This window comes from Capricornis sumatraensis, chromosome 4, assembly GCF_032405125.1.
Source record: "Capricornis sumatraensis isolate serow.1 chromosome 4, serow.2, whole genome shotgun sequence".
NCBI lineage: Eukaryota > Metazoa > Chordata > Mammalia > Artiodactyla > Bovidae > Capricornis > Capricornis sumatraensis.
This window is the reverse complement of record NC_091072.1, coordinates 131,111,825-131,128,607: the sequence shown is the minus strand read 5'-3', so window position 1 is coordinate 131,128,607 and position 16,783 is coordinate 131,111,825.

The window sequence follows — 16,783 nt, the reverse complement described above, 5'->3', positions numbered from 1 at the left end:
ATTAATGAGCCTCCTGTAAAGCCAAGAAGCTACTGAAGCAGGGAATGAAGGCGTGGAGAGAAATCTCTGATCTTGACTTTTAACAACCAATTTTAATCACACCATTTGAGGTGCTGAGTTCTTAGGGCCCTATGATGGTGAGGGCAATTTGAAAGAAGTATAAAAGAAGACATTTTAGATGAATTGAGTTGCAAAATAACATCATCATTTTGGAGTTAGGATTGGGAAAACTTAGTTTTATTTTTGGATTTCACAGAATTCCACATTTTCACAGCCATCTTTAAAGCCATGATCATATTCTCTATCAGACTTTCCTTACCAGTAGTTTTTAGAGTTGGGGTCATAGAACCTTAGGTTTCTGAAAAGTATTTCCTTTAAAAGCCTGAAGAGAGCAGTTGTTTCTGGAAAGGCCCATCCAGTATGAGCTGAAGTAAAAGGATATCAATTATTAAGGGAATGCAAGGGTCTACTGCACATATGGACAATTAAGAAATATTATACTAGTAACAGGTCATCGGTAATACTGCTTTGAGTCTGTCCTCCTGCAGTACAAATATTTATGTAAATAGATTCCTTAGATGTTTAAGGACTGCAAAACCTTTATTTATTTATTTATTTTTCCTTTTTTAAGGGGTTAGCAAAAGAAAATGTTGTTGGTAGGCAGGTGATGTACTTTTATTCTGATTGAATCAGATTGGCTGTACCATCATGTCACATCCCTGGTGAGGTACCAGTTCTCCACCTCAGTTTGTATTGCGCAGTTTGCCTTGTAAGAACGAAGAAGTTACTAATGTGAAATGAAGTATAGCATCAAGTAAAGAGTATATCCAAACCTAAGAGCCCAGAGACTCATCATGTAGAAATACAAGACATGGGTTTCGCTTATGGCTCAGCTGGTAAAGAATCCGCCTGCAATGTGGGAGACGTGGATTCAGTCCCTGGGTTGGGAAGATCCCCTGGAGAAGGGAAACGCTACCCACTCCAGTATTCTGGTCTGGAGAATTCCATTTACTGTATAGTCCATGGAGTCGCAGAGTCCAACTGAGTGACTTTCACTTCACTTGATACAGTAGGCAAGGATATGCATTTCAATTTCCTCCTCTTCAAAACTAAGAATTTATAGTATATTGATGGTTCGTAATCTTGGTGATGACATTTAGAATCACAGTGGGAGCTTTAAAAATGAAACACTCCACCCTCAAAGACATTTTAATTGGCCTGCAGTGCAGTCTAGTGCTTCTGTTTCAAATTCCCTTAGGTGATCCTAAGGACTAAGGTGTTACAAACCCCTGATTTTAACTCAAACTATCTCAGTTTCATAGATGAGTAGAGACAGGAGAGGGGACAGAGCCAAGACTGAAAAAGGACAATATTCCTTAACCAAACTGAAGTTTCTACCAGCTGTAAATCTCAGGTCCTTGAACTTCCATTGTAAATATATTAATGAATGTGTCTAACTTCCATTCAAGTGAAAGCGAGACATAAGGTCTTCAGTTGACAACTTTATAGCCCTTGGACTTGCTTTTTTCCAAAGGATGCAAAATCTCATTTGATAGAAGGATAGAATCATTGAGGGCAGGGATTTTTGTTATATTCACTGTTGTGTGCCTAGCACTTAATACAGTGCCTGACATGTAGTAGCTACTCAAAAAACATGTGTTGAATCAATAAATGAATGAATGTATTTGTAGTTGACATTATAGTTTTGGATGAGTAATCTGAAGTTCAAATACTAGTTTAGTGATATGGTGATAAATTGTGACACAATTGACAAGTTACAAAAATCAACTAGTTTTCCTCTCCATATGACATAAAAAATTAGGCTTTTTGAAACTACCACTCTAACTTTGACTGAAACTGATTCTATTTGGGGGGGGAAGCCTCCTTTTCTGTTTAACTTCTTCTTGCTATCTTTCTTGTCTTTTTGCTCTCCTCCTTTTCTCTTTCTGCTTCTTCTTCTTTTTCTTCCATCTTCTTTTTCTCAGTGTCCAAAACCAACCTAGATATTTTCTGTTTTTCCAAACTTGTCCTTTCTTCGCAGTTTGCCTAGGTAATAGCCACATTCAGGCTGCAATCTCTACCTCACTCCAAACTTCACTTTCTCCTGTCCGCAGCCAACTAATTACTAAGATTTCTTAATTCCACTAGTGCATAACATATTCTCTAACCTCACTGCTAATCTCTTGTTCTAGCTCTTCTCTCTGAAGATTCTCTAGTCTTCCAAGCTCTTGCTTCTTTAGTCCAACTCTATGCTGAAGCTGTCTTCGGAAAATAGTGATTTATGTCACTCTTCTACAAAATCTTGCATTTCCTCCACCCCTTAGAAAATTCCTAGCTCCTTAGTATGACACCCAGAACCCTTCCTTATTACTCTAGTGACCTTTCGTCTACCATGGTATCTGTTTATTTAGGCTGTGTTCTCATTCTTCCACATAACTTGCTGCTACTGATGTTCTAAGTCTTTGTGGAAGTCACTGTTTTCACTGTGGAAGTTTCTTTCTCTGCCTTTTAAAGTTCTATGCATTATCAAAGGCCCTGCTCACAATCTACCTCTTCTGTGAAAACTTTCTTGAACTTCCTCTTCTAATTCAGCATTTGGCATCTTCTCTCTTAAGCCATGTTTATTCTGCCTTGTATAACATATAGCAGTTTATGTGTCTGTGTCCATCACTGGATTGTGTGGTCCTTGAAGAGACAAAGATGGAACATGGCATTTGTGGCTGAATCTCTAGTCTCTAGACCATATTAGCTGCTTAAGAAAACTTTTGTTGAGTAAATTAGTAGTTGTAATTATGAGGGGCTTAATCATTTCAGTAAAATTATAAGGGAGGTTTTTGCTTGCTTGTTTTGATCAAGGTTCCAAAACTGATCTAGGTGGGTTGTTATTCCAAGCAGTAAATGACTCACTCAAGGTGATGGGTCACTATCCAGGAGGTATGCACCTGCTGTGATACCCTGTAATTGATATTTTAAGTCTTTAAAGTTGTGTATAACAAAATTACTCTCCTAAGCACTAGTGGAAAAAGTGAAATCATAGGCAAGAATCACAATGATGCCCATTTATATGGAGAACCACATAAATAGAGGAACAAGGAAGACAAGCATGATTCTTTGTATTGAGAGCATCCACAATTCATGTTCCCTTTTTATTTTATTTTTTAGATGGTAGGCTATAGTTTATTCATGAATTCATTCACTTAAAAACTTCTTGTTTGGTTCATATATGCTGCATGCCAAATACTATGACCAAATAGTGTGCAAATACTATGCAAGAATTTTGAAGATGAATAAGACCTTGAACTCAAAGAATTAATATCCAAAGGCAAAGCCACAGAAATAGAGAATATGTATTAAATGTAACTGTAGAGATGTGCCGGGGATATTGTAGGAATACCAAAGACGAGAACCCATAACAAGTTCATGACTATATCCTAGAGGATGTACCACCTAACTTTTCAATAAAACTTCTTGGAATCTATGTATTGTTAAACTAGTAACAACAGCAAAAAAGAATCCTGCCACCTAAAATCTTCATGTTCCTTTTATAAACGGAAATATTAAATCTACATTTATAATCACGTCTTATTGAGTGCACCTTAAAATACTCAGAGGTTTTCTATTATAGCTTTGGGAGATTGTGCTTTGACCAGAGTCATGTAGTTACAGCTTTCAGTTCAGTGCAGTTCAGTCGCTCAGTCGTGTCCGACTCTTTGTGACCCCATGGATCGCAGCACGCCAGGCCTCCCTGTCCATCACCAACTCCCGGAGTTCACTCAGACTCACGTCCATCGAGTCAGTGATGCCATCCAGCCATCTCATCCTCTGTGGTCCCCTTCTCCTCCTGCCCTCAATCCCTCCCAGCATCAAAATCTTTTCCAATGAGTCAACTCTTTGCATGAGGTGGCCAAAGTACTGGAGCTTCAGCTTTTACTTTAGTCCTTCCAAAGAACACCCAGGACTGATCTCCTTTAGAATGGACTGGTTGGATCTCCTTGCAGTCCAAGGGACTCTCAAGAGTCTTCTCCAGTACCACAGCTCAAAAGCATCAATTCTTTGGTGCTCAGCTTTCTTCACAGTCCACCTCTGACATCCATACATGACTACTGGAAAAACCATAGCCTTGACTAGACAGACCTTTGTTGGCAAAGTAATTTTTCTGCTTTTTAATATGTTATCTAGGTTGGTCATAACTTTCCTTCCAAGGAGTAAGCGTCTTTTAATTTCATGGTTCCAATCAGCATCTGCAGTGATTTCGGAGCCCCAAAAAATAAAGTCTGACACTGTTTCCCCATCTATTTCCCATCAAGTTATACCAAATCCTTGAATATGTTTGTTTCCCTTGTATTTCACAAGAGATGCATCATTGTTAGAGTATATGTACTTTAAAGGTATTTTTCTTCTTTATAGTAGTGAGCTCATAGGAAAAAATAAAAACATGTATCTATTTAAAATAAAATGTGGGGATAAATATTGTGCTGACTCCTCCACACTCTTCTACTGGCATTCTCATCTGGTCAACAGTTTACATTTTGAATCAGCTGGGCCGGCACTGCTTTTAAGACTTTGTAGGTGATGAAGCTGATTGACCTATGCAGATTTTAAGCTCCTGGTTTTTTTTTTTTTTTTTTTTTTTGAAAGTACCTTATATAAATGAATCCAAACAGCAGGTCTTTTATATTTATTTTGTATTGTTTTTTTGTGGAGCAAAGAGATAGTAGGAGAGAGCTCTAATAGACATTAAATAAGAACATTTTGCTTTTTCTTTTTGATTCATGTCAAGCTCTTTGTATGATTAATTAGTTAAAGACAGACACTTTAAAGTTTCTTCTGAATTTTATCCTGTCATTATATAAGTAAATTTATTACCCATCTTCATGAATCTGTACTTTGAAACAGATTCTGTTTGGTTTGACATTTTCTAAGTTTAATGTCATCAAATTACTATTAACTCCAGAAAAAGGGCACTAATTTTCCATTGTGCGAGCATAGAAAAACTCTGTGAATAGGTTTCTTTAACCCCAAAAGACAGCAAATATTTTCCCTGACATTTACTACTTGAGGCAATTTTGATGCCATCTAGGTACTTCTTTTAGGGCGCTCATCTTGGCCAGCGTTTATACAAGCAAACATGAATTTGTAGAACATGTAGGAATGTGAGCAAATATGGAGATGTTGAAAGTAGAAGTAGGACTTCTGCCTGTCACAATATTCAGATTTAGTCTTCACTGAATTATCACTTAATGAATCTTTATTTCATGCCCAGAAAGTTCTTAGGTAAAGTCCCGTAGCCTGAGCTGACTATAGAGGGAGAACAGAGAAGGCAGAATTCAATCTCTGGTGGTTTCACAAAAAGAAGTAAAAATATTTATCAGTTAGTAGTAAGATATGGAAATAAATAAGCAGTAGGAATCATTTCTTTAAGAGGGAGGAGTGTGACTCCTCTGCTAGTAGGGAAAGGTCCAATTCACTAAATGAGGAACTTTGGTGCAATTTGAATACAGAAAGGAAGAGCCACCTTAAGGATTGGGTTGCCCAAGCAGCTGGCAGGGGTGCCAACATTTAAGAGGCAGTAAAATCAGTCCACTAAATCAAATACAGAACACCCTTCAACTTGTGTTCCCACATGCACAACCTAACTGGAAATATATATATAAATTAGCAACTATAATAGGGAAGAACAAATCTAACTCATTATTGGTCCTATTTCTTTTCCTTTAACCCTTGTTCCCTGTTGCCTAGCCTTAGTGATACTGTCTCTGCACGTTTTGTAAGAGGATGTTGTTTAGAAATTGAAATATACAGGAAAATCTTTTCTCAGGGATCTGACCTTTTAAGAGTCCATTCATATAGAGATTAAAATTTGCAGAACCGAGAATAGTATTTGTCGTCTTGGAGGTTTACAAGACCTTGTGACCTGACCTGTGTGGACAACTGCAAGAACAAAGGATTTCGAAATCAAGAAGTTTGCAACAACTAACTACACCCAACCCTCATTTTGCCTTTAAAATTGCTGAAACCCTTCAGGGAGTTCAGGGTTTTGGGGGGACGAGTCACCCTTCTCCTTGCATGGCCCTACAATACACTTTTCTCTGCTGCAAACTTGATGTTGTGGTTTGTTTGCCCTCACTGTGGATCAAACAAGCACTTGTACTTGAACTTGAACTTGTACTTGTTACCAAGAACTTGTATTTGGTAACAGTACTGTTTCTGTCACACACTCAAGGAAGAATTAACTGTGTACCTTTTGCTAGCTTTGACCTAACTTTGTTGCATATCTTTTGCAAGAGACATGTGCAAGTTATGAAGTTGCATAGACCTTACCACTAACTCTGAGCCCCCAAGTGTCCATCATCTGAAGTCAGTGGAAAACCTGAACTAGGTTCACGTCATGGGTGCTTTTCCATAGGAATGATCATTTATCATTTCCCTTTTAAGTGTTTGAATATGTCCCCCAAGTATGTAAATACATGGCTATTTAAGTTTCCTAATAAAAGTATGCTTTCCCCTGTCCCATCAAATAAATGATGAACAAATATTTAGAAAACACCATTTTGTCGGATTAGAATATCTTGTGGGGGGAAGAGAGGAAGTACCCATATATTAGCATCAGCCTCCAGCCCTGGGTATGAAGGGGTAAATAGGCTCCTCAATCAGTGGAAAGAAGGTGAAAAAAAAAGAGTTTGTGCAGAGTTAATGGATCCCCTAAGTGCCACCAACTGAGGGAGCCTGGAGTCCATAGATGGTCTCGCCTGCACTCTGGTGCTTGGCAAAATGTTAACATGCTGTACTAAATCATATAGTCACCTCTGAGCTTGTTCAACAAACACACTTAAAAAGGGTCACCAGATCTTTTCAGGGACCTGTAATTTGTTGGAGCCAGAAAGAGCTGAATTTGAAAAGTACAGCTTCCCTGCTGTAGAGATCAAATCCATTGTCCGAGCTGTGTTTTGTTAACTTTGTACATAGGATCTTCTTTAGCAACTCGGGAGACACAGCTGCTCTTTACATCTAGAAGTGAAAGAAGCCAGTCTGAATGGAATATGTGGACTCTGCTGAAAATGAAACATTTGCTTTACTGAAGGACTTGGGGGCTCAACCCTGCATGTGAAACTTCCGCCAGAGCTCAAAGTGGAGGGGAAAAAAAGGGAGAAAGCTATATAATTTGTTTGAAGTTGTCCAGCACACAAAAACTGGCCAACAGATGCGAGAAAGAAGGAAAAAATTATATTTTAATTTCTCAATTTAGATGATTAGTTGACTCAAAAGAATATGAAAAAGGGGGTTGTCAATGCTTTCCACACCTCCCATGTTTTCATAACTGTTCGGATAATATAGTCGCTTCTGTGTTACCCATCCAGGAAAGATTAGAAAATCTGAATGTTTGATCTGCATGTGCTTCTTTTTTGTCCATGGGGAATCTACTGTTCTAATAGATTTAGAACCTGTATTTGATATTTCCAAATCCTTTGGGGAAGCATAAACAAAAGGGCAGAATCACAAAGCACCGCCTAAGGAAAGGATTCTCTTTGTGTTACATGTAGTGCCTCTTAATTCCATCTACACACGAGTTGAGCCTGTGAATTCTCTCTGAATGTATCTGCTTGACAGTAAGAGCAAAAATAAGAAAGACCTGAAAACAAGGGAGTGATTTCATAAAAAATAATCTGCCAAATGAATCTAATGAATTGACTGATTTTTTTCTCCTTTGTTGCCTCCCCAATTTTCACTTTATTCTGACTTTGATGAAATGTTTCACCCAGTCCTGAACAAATGTTAAGTACCGGCTATTCTATTCTTAAAGTCTAGTTGGAGATATATTTTTTGTATCTGATTGCTGATATGTTAGAATCAAACATATAGGCAAATCATCATAAAGTTCCAAAAAATAAACATGAGGCTGCTTCTCTGAGAAGTTATTTCCCGGACATGATTTAAAAACTCCAGTCTGCAAACAGAGGCAATTTTAGTAAAGACATCATAGGAATAACTGGAAAACTTCAGAGCTTTAAGAGGTTTTCTTTATCTAGAAGTGAGCTGAAACCAGTATTTAGACATATTTAGAAATAATCCCTATTTAACAAAAAAACTTGAATACTCCCTTGAACCGTTATGTAAGTTATCATCCTCCACCCTGCTTTTAATGTCAAGTCTTTGCTTTCAGCCTCCCCTGGCACCACTTTTCAATTTATTTGTTTTTAAATTTTTATTTTATATTGGTTGGTTAACAATTTATAGTATAGAGTATAGTTGTATAGTTGGTTAACAATGTTGTGTTAGTTTCAGGTATACAGCAACGTGACACCACTTAGGATTTTTTTTTTGTTTTATTTCAGGAGAAAATATTTCTTTTGCTTCGTTCATTATTTACAATGAAGTCGGGATACACGATAATATGTAGGACACAGAAGAATTTTTTGTTGGGGGAGGGGTGCTTTCAGGTCTTCCTCTAATTAAGTAAAAAGCTACCAGCCCCGCTCACTGCAAAGATGAAATCTCATCACTTAGCACATTAGAAGAGCAAAAATAAGCTTCCCCATATTTCACGAACCGACTCACACTCTTCATATTTTATCCTCAATAATGTATGCACTTTCCAGCTGGCTGGGACTGCAATCTTTCTGCATTTTGGACATTCGTCACTCTATTCAGCCAGGCAGGAGAAGCCCCTGTGTAGAGAGCTCCTTGCACTGCAGGCATAGCATCTGTGAAGGAGTCACTGACATCTGATGATTCAAATTGCAGAAATGATCCAGGGCGAATTATGAACGTCTGGGTAGTGCCCAAAGATTTTGAGCTGGAATGACTTTGCCCTTGGAGCCTTGCAGATTTGGGTGAACTCTTGAGGCCACGAGCTTTCCTGGATGCAGCCCTCCGTAGGACACTGCCCCATAGGTTCTGCTCTCCGTGTCAGTTATCATTCAGGCCAGCGGAATGCCAATTTAGCTTTCCTGAGCCTGAAATGAAAAGGAAGTGGTTCAAGTTTTAGCTTACAAACCCTCAAGGCAATTGGAGCTTTCTTTGAAATGTAAAACAGTCTTCTATCAAGCGCTGCTTAAGGTATCATCCAACTATCAAAGTCAGAGATGATTTGATAGAACCTTACAAATCCCCATAATCTATGGTAAATAGTAGTAGCTAAGGCTTTGGCTCTGTGTTTGCATGTAGGGCAGAAGCAGGAGAATCATTTATCCAACTTTAGGGTAATGAAGTGTTAACAAAAACCACATGAAGCTATTATTACAACCACAGGCCACAGACTGCTAAGAGGGCAAACTCTCTGGAGACGTACCTATTTTCAAGGAATCTTTTGCATCTCAGCTTACCTGAAGGCATTTGCTCAGCACAAGGTGATGTAGCTGAAAGACTATGATTCATTAGCCCTAATGAACAATGCTGAGCCTATTGTCTCTAAAATATAACCCACTGACATTGATATATATGTACTTTAACTCATTCGTCCCAACTTTATTAGGTACATATGTCTGCAGCAGACACAAATGAAACATTCTACAACTAGGCTCCAAGCCAAAAACTAATTTATTCTTTAATGTGCTAGTGATTACTTGGTGGTTCCTTGAGCAGAGATGACAGGTCTGAGCTAATGGAGTTGTACTGTAAGTTAATATAAATCATGACAGAGCAATTAATTACAGAAACCACTGCAAATCCCTTTGTTAGTTTTCCCCGTCACCAGAAGGATTTAATAATATTCATTTTGCTAAGTTCCAGTGACATTTACAAGTCTTAAACCATTTTTAATCAAATCAATATCACTGGCTGCTAAATTTAGTTGTGCTTTGCTTGCAAGTCCTGGACTACATCGATACTAATGTTTCCTACCTTCTGTTCAAATGAATCACATTGAATACCCATACTTCCTCTTCATTTGTTTACATTGAGTAATTGGGATCTGAAAAAAGTGAAAACCTCAAACCCTGACTATCAGCAGGAATGAATTAGCAGATAGAGGAAGAAATCTATCAATCAGTGATTACACAGGCATCATTGTATCTAATGTCCTTCATCAGTTTCCCCTAATTGGCCTAAAAAAAAAAGAAAAAACCTTCATGATCATGAAACCAGATTCACATTTGTGCAGACTTTTTCAAATGTGCCCTGTTAAAATGGGATTGAGGCACTGGAGCGATATGCTTTCGTAACAAAAGAGCCTAACACCCATTCAGACACCACCTCCACTTAATCTCTGCACATCCTTTGTTCTTTCAACACGTAGAGTCGACATCTCTTTTTAAAATTAAATGAGTGGAAATTTTAGTTTGTATGGATGTACAAACGCTAGATCATCTCTATATAGAAAAATAAACTATTCTTAATCAGGAATTGATTGCATTATAGATTTTTGGAACAAAATAACCTGCTGTTCCTGGATGGCAATGTTGTTAGATCAATATCAAAACCTTTTTGGTTTCCGTTTTTTCCCCCTGCAGAAGCTCTATCTCTGGAAAGAGTACAGCTGCCATAGCAATGTGCCTTGCACACATTCAGTAGATTTTCTGTATGTGTTCTACCTTTTTTGCATAATTGCAGATTTTTATTGACATTTTATTGACCTGCTTTCAACATGATCTGTGGTGTCCCTGAATCTGAGTCTTAAAACGTTAGGGAAGCTTTCTTTCCAGAAAAGTCACCGTGGACGTGCTTATGTATTTGTCATGCTCCAGAGGTACTCGGCACTTTGTGCTTTCTGCTGTGATCATTTCTGCTCCTCTTTTCTTCCTTACCAGATGATACATTCCTGTAGAATAGAGACTTTGCTTTATCCATTCTTCCTCTACACTTTTGATACCTTGCAAAGCTCTTTTCACATGATATTGCTCAATAAATGTTCAGTAGCCGGATGAACATATGCTACCCAGATGGGAGAGTGAGGAGGGTGTAAAACTCAAATTAGTTCATCAAATAACTTGCAAGAGCTGTAGAAGAATAGGTTGGCTGCGGGAAAATGTTAACCTGGGAGGAATGTTTGGGAGCTGAAGTTGGGAGGGAAAATCGACTCGATGAAGACTAGAAAGGAGACCAGCATTGGGGTAACTCCATGTTTAGGGCTTAAAAGCTAATAGTATCTTTATACTTTTGTAGAAGCTCAGCCCTGTCTCATGCTTCTGTTTCTGACCCTCTTGGATTGGGTGGATCCTGACTGGGTCCTTCCCTTGCCCAGTGCCTCTTGTGCCAGTTTTTAATGAGACCATGTCAGCCAAGCAGAGCAGAAACTTTATTTGTTGATCAAGGAATGGAGAACAAAGAGCTTGTGCTCAAAAGACCTGTTTTCTCTGAGAGGAAAATGGGGGGGTTGTAAGGAATAAGAGGCAGGTGCACCATCAAAAACCAGGAGAGAGACTTTCCTGATAGTGCTGTGGTTAAGAATCTGCCTTGCAATGCAGGGGATGCAAGTTTGAGCCCTGGTTGGAGAACTACGATCCCACATCATTTTCAGTTCAGTTGCTCAGTTGTGTCTGACTCTTTGTGACCCCATGGACTGCAGCATGTCAGGTTCTCTGTCCATCACCAACTATTAGAGCTTGCTCAAAGTCATGTCCATCGAGTCAGTGATACCATCCAATCATTTCATCTTCTGTTGTCCCTTTTCCTTCCGCCTTCAATCTTTCCCAGCATCAGGGTCTTTTCCAATGAGGCAGTTCTTTGCATCAGGTGGCCAAAGTATTGGAGTTTCAGCTTCAGAATCAGTCCTTCCAATGAATACTCAGGACTGATTTCCTTTAGGATGGACTGGTTGGATCTCCATCCCACATGCCACAGGCCAACCAAGCCTCGGTGCCCCAACTACTAAGCCCTTGCACCACAGCTAGAGAGTCTGCACAGAAATGAAAGATCCCTCAAGCCACCAATAAGACCTGACACAACCAAAAAAAAACAAAAACAAAACTAGGGAAAACTGTGGAGATTCCCAGAAACAGCTCGGGCGTGTGCAGTCGCCCAGGTTCCTTTGCACCCAGCACTCACTGTACCTGGGAAGGTACATCTCCCTGGCTCCAGGCAGAGATCTTGGTGTGGTAACAAGGCAGGGGATGGGGAAGGGAAGGCTACTCATTCCAGTATTCTTGCTTGAGAATCTCATGGACAGAGGAGCCTGACGTGGCTAAGATCCATAAAGTTGGGAAAAGTGGGATATGACTGGAGCAACTTAGCCTGAATGCACGAGGCAGGAGCAACCTTCGGATTCTTCCAGGCTTCCTCTGCATAGTCGGCTGCTCTTGAAGTTAGGCTAGGACCTGTTCAGTAAGGCTGATCATCATGTTTCCTTTGAGGGGTAGCTGAAAAAGATCTTTGATAAACATCAGGTGTTTTGGAACAAGAATAGAAATAGGTTAAAGCAGAGATCTTTCAACTCCCTGGGATGTGTATGGGTGACACTTCCGGCGCTGGAAACTGCTGTGTACTGCAAAGACATCTGAATTAAGAGTAAGGGTTTGAACCTCCTGCCACTTTGAGCTTTGTGAACTTAGAAGAACCCAGATATGGCTTTGACCTTAGAGAAGGATTACAAAAGATGGTGTTTATGAGAAGGGCCAGAGTTGAATAGACCACCCTCTACTTTCCAGGGGTCTGTAAATGGCACCAATGGCAAGAAGGAGATCATTTAACCTCTTAAAGTTGTGGGACGCATACCGGAAGAAATGGATGAGTAACAGCTTTCTCTTCGTGTCATTTACTGTTGTAAGAGTCTGGTCTCTTTTCAACATGGAATTAAAAAAAAAAACTTTTCTTTGTTCACTTCAAACTGTGTTCTGATACAATGGCTAAGTATTTTACCTGGACCTGTAATTTTGGAAGGGAAATGAGTCATTTTTATTTTACTATTTTGATTTTCAAAATAAGATTTTTTTTCAGTTTTTAAAAGAAAATATATGATCATTCAATAAATTCAGAAAGAAGGGGAAGGAAAAAAATACATACACAGAATCCCACTGGAGATCACTATTAATAATTTGGGGTATATTCTTCTTGTTTTTCTAAATATATTTGCTGTTACTTTATATAGTTATATATATATATATATATATACATACATAATGCTTATATAATGCTATCTATTGCTGCATAAAAAGTTGCACCAAAATGTCAATAGTCATTTATTATCTGTGGGTCAAGAATGTATCTCTAGTAATGCCATCTCTAATGGCATATAATATACCCATGTATAAGGAACCAGGACCCAATTTATAATACTTTTTTTAGCAAAATACAAGGCCTGTGGCAAATGCTTCTACTAGTACTACTATCGCCATTTGTACTTCCTTTACTATTACTATTATTGTTCTTAATGCTAGTACTGTTGTTGCTACCTATATTTCTTGAGTGTTTACTATGACTATTGAAAATTTTCTCATATATTAATCTATTTGTCTACACAGCCACCGTCTGAGGTGGGAACTATTGCTCTCAGGTCCAAGCTCATACTGCTCTCTGCAGGATAGGCCAATAAATCCAGAGCTAATTTGTTGGAGCAAGGAATAGCAACTTTATTCAGAAAGCCACCAGACCAAGAAGCTGATGGATTAGTGTCCCAAAAAACCATTATCACCCAATTTAGAATTCAGGCTTCTTTCATACTAAAATGGAAGGAGGTGTGGCTGGTTGTTGCAAATTTCTTGATTCTGGAATCCTTTGTTCTTGCAGCTGCCCTCAAAAGGTCTGGTAACAATGTTCCCATAAATCTCCAACAAGACACAAGCAATTCTTCTCCAGCTTTTTATCTCTGATTAAATGTTATAGCTGGAAAAATATTATACATTTAGAAGTTAGAGCCTTGATAATGGGCTATCCTGTATATTTCAGGCTATAGGCAGCAATCTTTTACAGAAGGTACAGAGCCAGCCTGACTAAGCACAGTTAGCAGAGCACAAAGATTAGAGCTAAAGGAAGAGATTAAGTATGGAGTCAGAATGTTCTCCTGTCATTCTATCATTAGGGAAACAGAGGCACAGTTATTAAGCAGCAAGGCTGAGATTCTCATGTTAGCAGTTTAGCTTCAGAGTCTGCTCTGAGTGGAAAAGGTCCAAAGCCTTGAGTCTGGAGATCAAGGTTCCAGTCTGAAACCCTGGCCTGAATAGCTGTATAATCCCACAAATTCTCTGTGCCTCAGCAATTTCCATTGGAAAAATGAGAATAAGAAGTGTTAACTTGAAAATATTTGCTCCTCACAGCATGGCAAAAAGAAAAAAAAATTAGGTGACTCCAATTATTACTTGCATCTCTTGAATAACATTAAGAGGAATCTTAAGTCTTAACCCAGAGTGGTGTTTCAAAACCTTGCTGCTGTTTTCTCACCTGCACCTATTCCATCCCGCCTGTGTCTCAGAGCATCTCTCTCATGTCCTCATTCGCAAACCTGTTCCCCAGGTTGCCCTATATCTCTGAGGTTTTGTTCCAGTCTCCTTCACCCATTCCTCTGCCCTCAGACAGTTTCTATACATTCCCCCCCCTCCCAAAGCATGAACAAAACAGCTAGACCTCTTCCTTTGGATGGAGACGAGGAGAAGCTAGGTGCTCAATGAGAAGACATCTGAGCAGATGGGAGTGGGAGGTGAGCAGTGGATACTGGATGGAGGAGGATGTGACCTTTCAGTCCAGAGGAGGATTAGGAAGGCACTGATGCAAGAATAGCAGTTAAGTCTTAAAATTAAGCATCAGGCTTTCTTATGCATCCTTGATAAATAAGATTTCTTCTTTGGCCTGTGACATAGTAGATAGAGTGACAAGGGTATGGTCGCAGGCTGGACTGTCACCCACTTGAGGGTATGGGTCTGCTCTTCCTTATTGCTGTGTCTACAGGGCCAAGGACAGTGTGGGCAGGTAGTAGACACACTATACATATTTGAAGGGATAAATGAAGGAAGGCACATACTCAGAGAAGGGCTCACAGAATTTGAATTTTTATCCTAACAACTGACCTTTCCATTCCATGAAGGGAGCTATTTCGCAGTGTTCTCTAGCATATGGATTATCTCTGTCTATGGCATCCATTCTTCCTCCATCTGTTGAGGAATTTCATCCCTTTCAAAGTTGCATGAGGAGGCCTCGGTATGTACTCTACACATGGTACAAACGGTATTTTATTTTTAAAAGGATGCAGCAATATTACCTAGATTTGGCAAACATCATGCAAAACTTAATTTGAGGATCGTTTCCTATTTTTTTTCCCCTTTGATAGAATGGATTTAATAGACGAAATTAATTCAGTTCCCTGACACACATAAAACCTAACAGTATTCAGTGTCTGGCTTGTTTGCTTTTATTCTTAAAGAATCTGAAGGGAGTTGACATTTTGTTTCATTCATTCACAGTCTCTTTTTTCATATCTAATGAACACACTCCACAACAATGGTGCTCAGATCTCCACCATCTGCAGGAGACGGCACACAGGTCATAGGCTAAGAACAACACCACATCAGTATTGAATAAAAAAGTGAAACTTCAAAGGCAAAACTGGCTATGAGGTCTATGCTTTCAGGACCTCGTAGCTAGTTCCTCCTGTTTATTATTTTTTTTGTTTGATTGGATGATAATGTAGTATGTCATTCTGTGGTCTGTGACCTGTGGTCAATTCCCCATGGAGGAGCCAGATTGGGGAATATTTTTGTGAGCACATTTGTCCTAGTAAGGGAAAAAAAAAACAAGAGTGGGCACAAAAGATGTTTGAGGAGAGGGAACAAACTCCTTTATTACTGAGAAAGATGATCTTGGGGGCTCAGCCAAGAGTCTTTTTATCTGAGTGGTAATAATGATAATGATTTTCTCTGTAAATAATGTAGGCAAGAGGGAGATTGCTATTGGTTTGCTTCTCTCCCCCTAGTCAATTGCAGTCTGTATTGTGGCAAGCAGGTCAGACTCACCCCAGGCTGCCATGATTAGACTATGTTTCTACCTCTGAGTAACCCAGGCATCAACTTTTTAAAGTGTTGAGCTAGTGAATTAAGTCTTAATGGAAAAATTTTCTCCTAATACAGGACCTCTCTGGGCTACAAATAATTAATGTCAATTTATGGCTCAAGGGATGTCTCAGAGGAATCAATATAATAAATTAACCCCCACTCCCACACTTAACAACAAAGTCTATTTTTAGGTATAATTAAGCCATATGAAGGTCTGTACTCTGTTCAAAAAAAATCTTAGATATAATTAGCATCAGTTTTATTTTTATTGTATTTTACATTTTATTAAATATTCTTAAAAGCTAGAAGCTGTACAGAAGTCCATGTTCTAATGGACCTAGAAGTTGAATGATTTAGAAGACAGAGTTCTTACGGATATGATGGAGACACTGGCAAGACAGAGAGAATAAAATCAAAAGATGCCAGGATTGGGAAACAAGCATTGTATATTAATGTATACATGTAGAATATAGATTGGTATAGGTGAGCTTTTTTGAAAAGCAGAAATAGACTCAAGTGTAGAGAACAAATGTATAGGCTCTTGGGATGAAGGGGGGTGAGATGATGAATTGGGAGATTGGGACTGATATACATACAGTTCTGTGTATAAAATAGGTAACTAATGAGAACCGACTGTATTACACAGGGACCTCTACCTAGAGAAAAAAGTGAAAAGTGTTAGTCACTCAGTCATATCAGACTCTTTGAGACCCCACGGACTTTAACTTGCTAGGTTCTTCTGTCCATGGAATTCTCCAGTCAAGAACACTGGAGTGGGTTGTCATTCCCTTCTCCAAAGGATTTGCCCAACCAAGGGATGGAAACACATTGTGGACAGATTCTTTACTATCTGAATATCTGAGTCACCA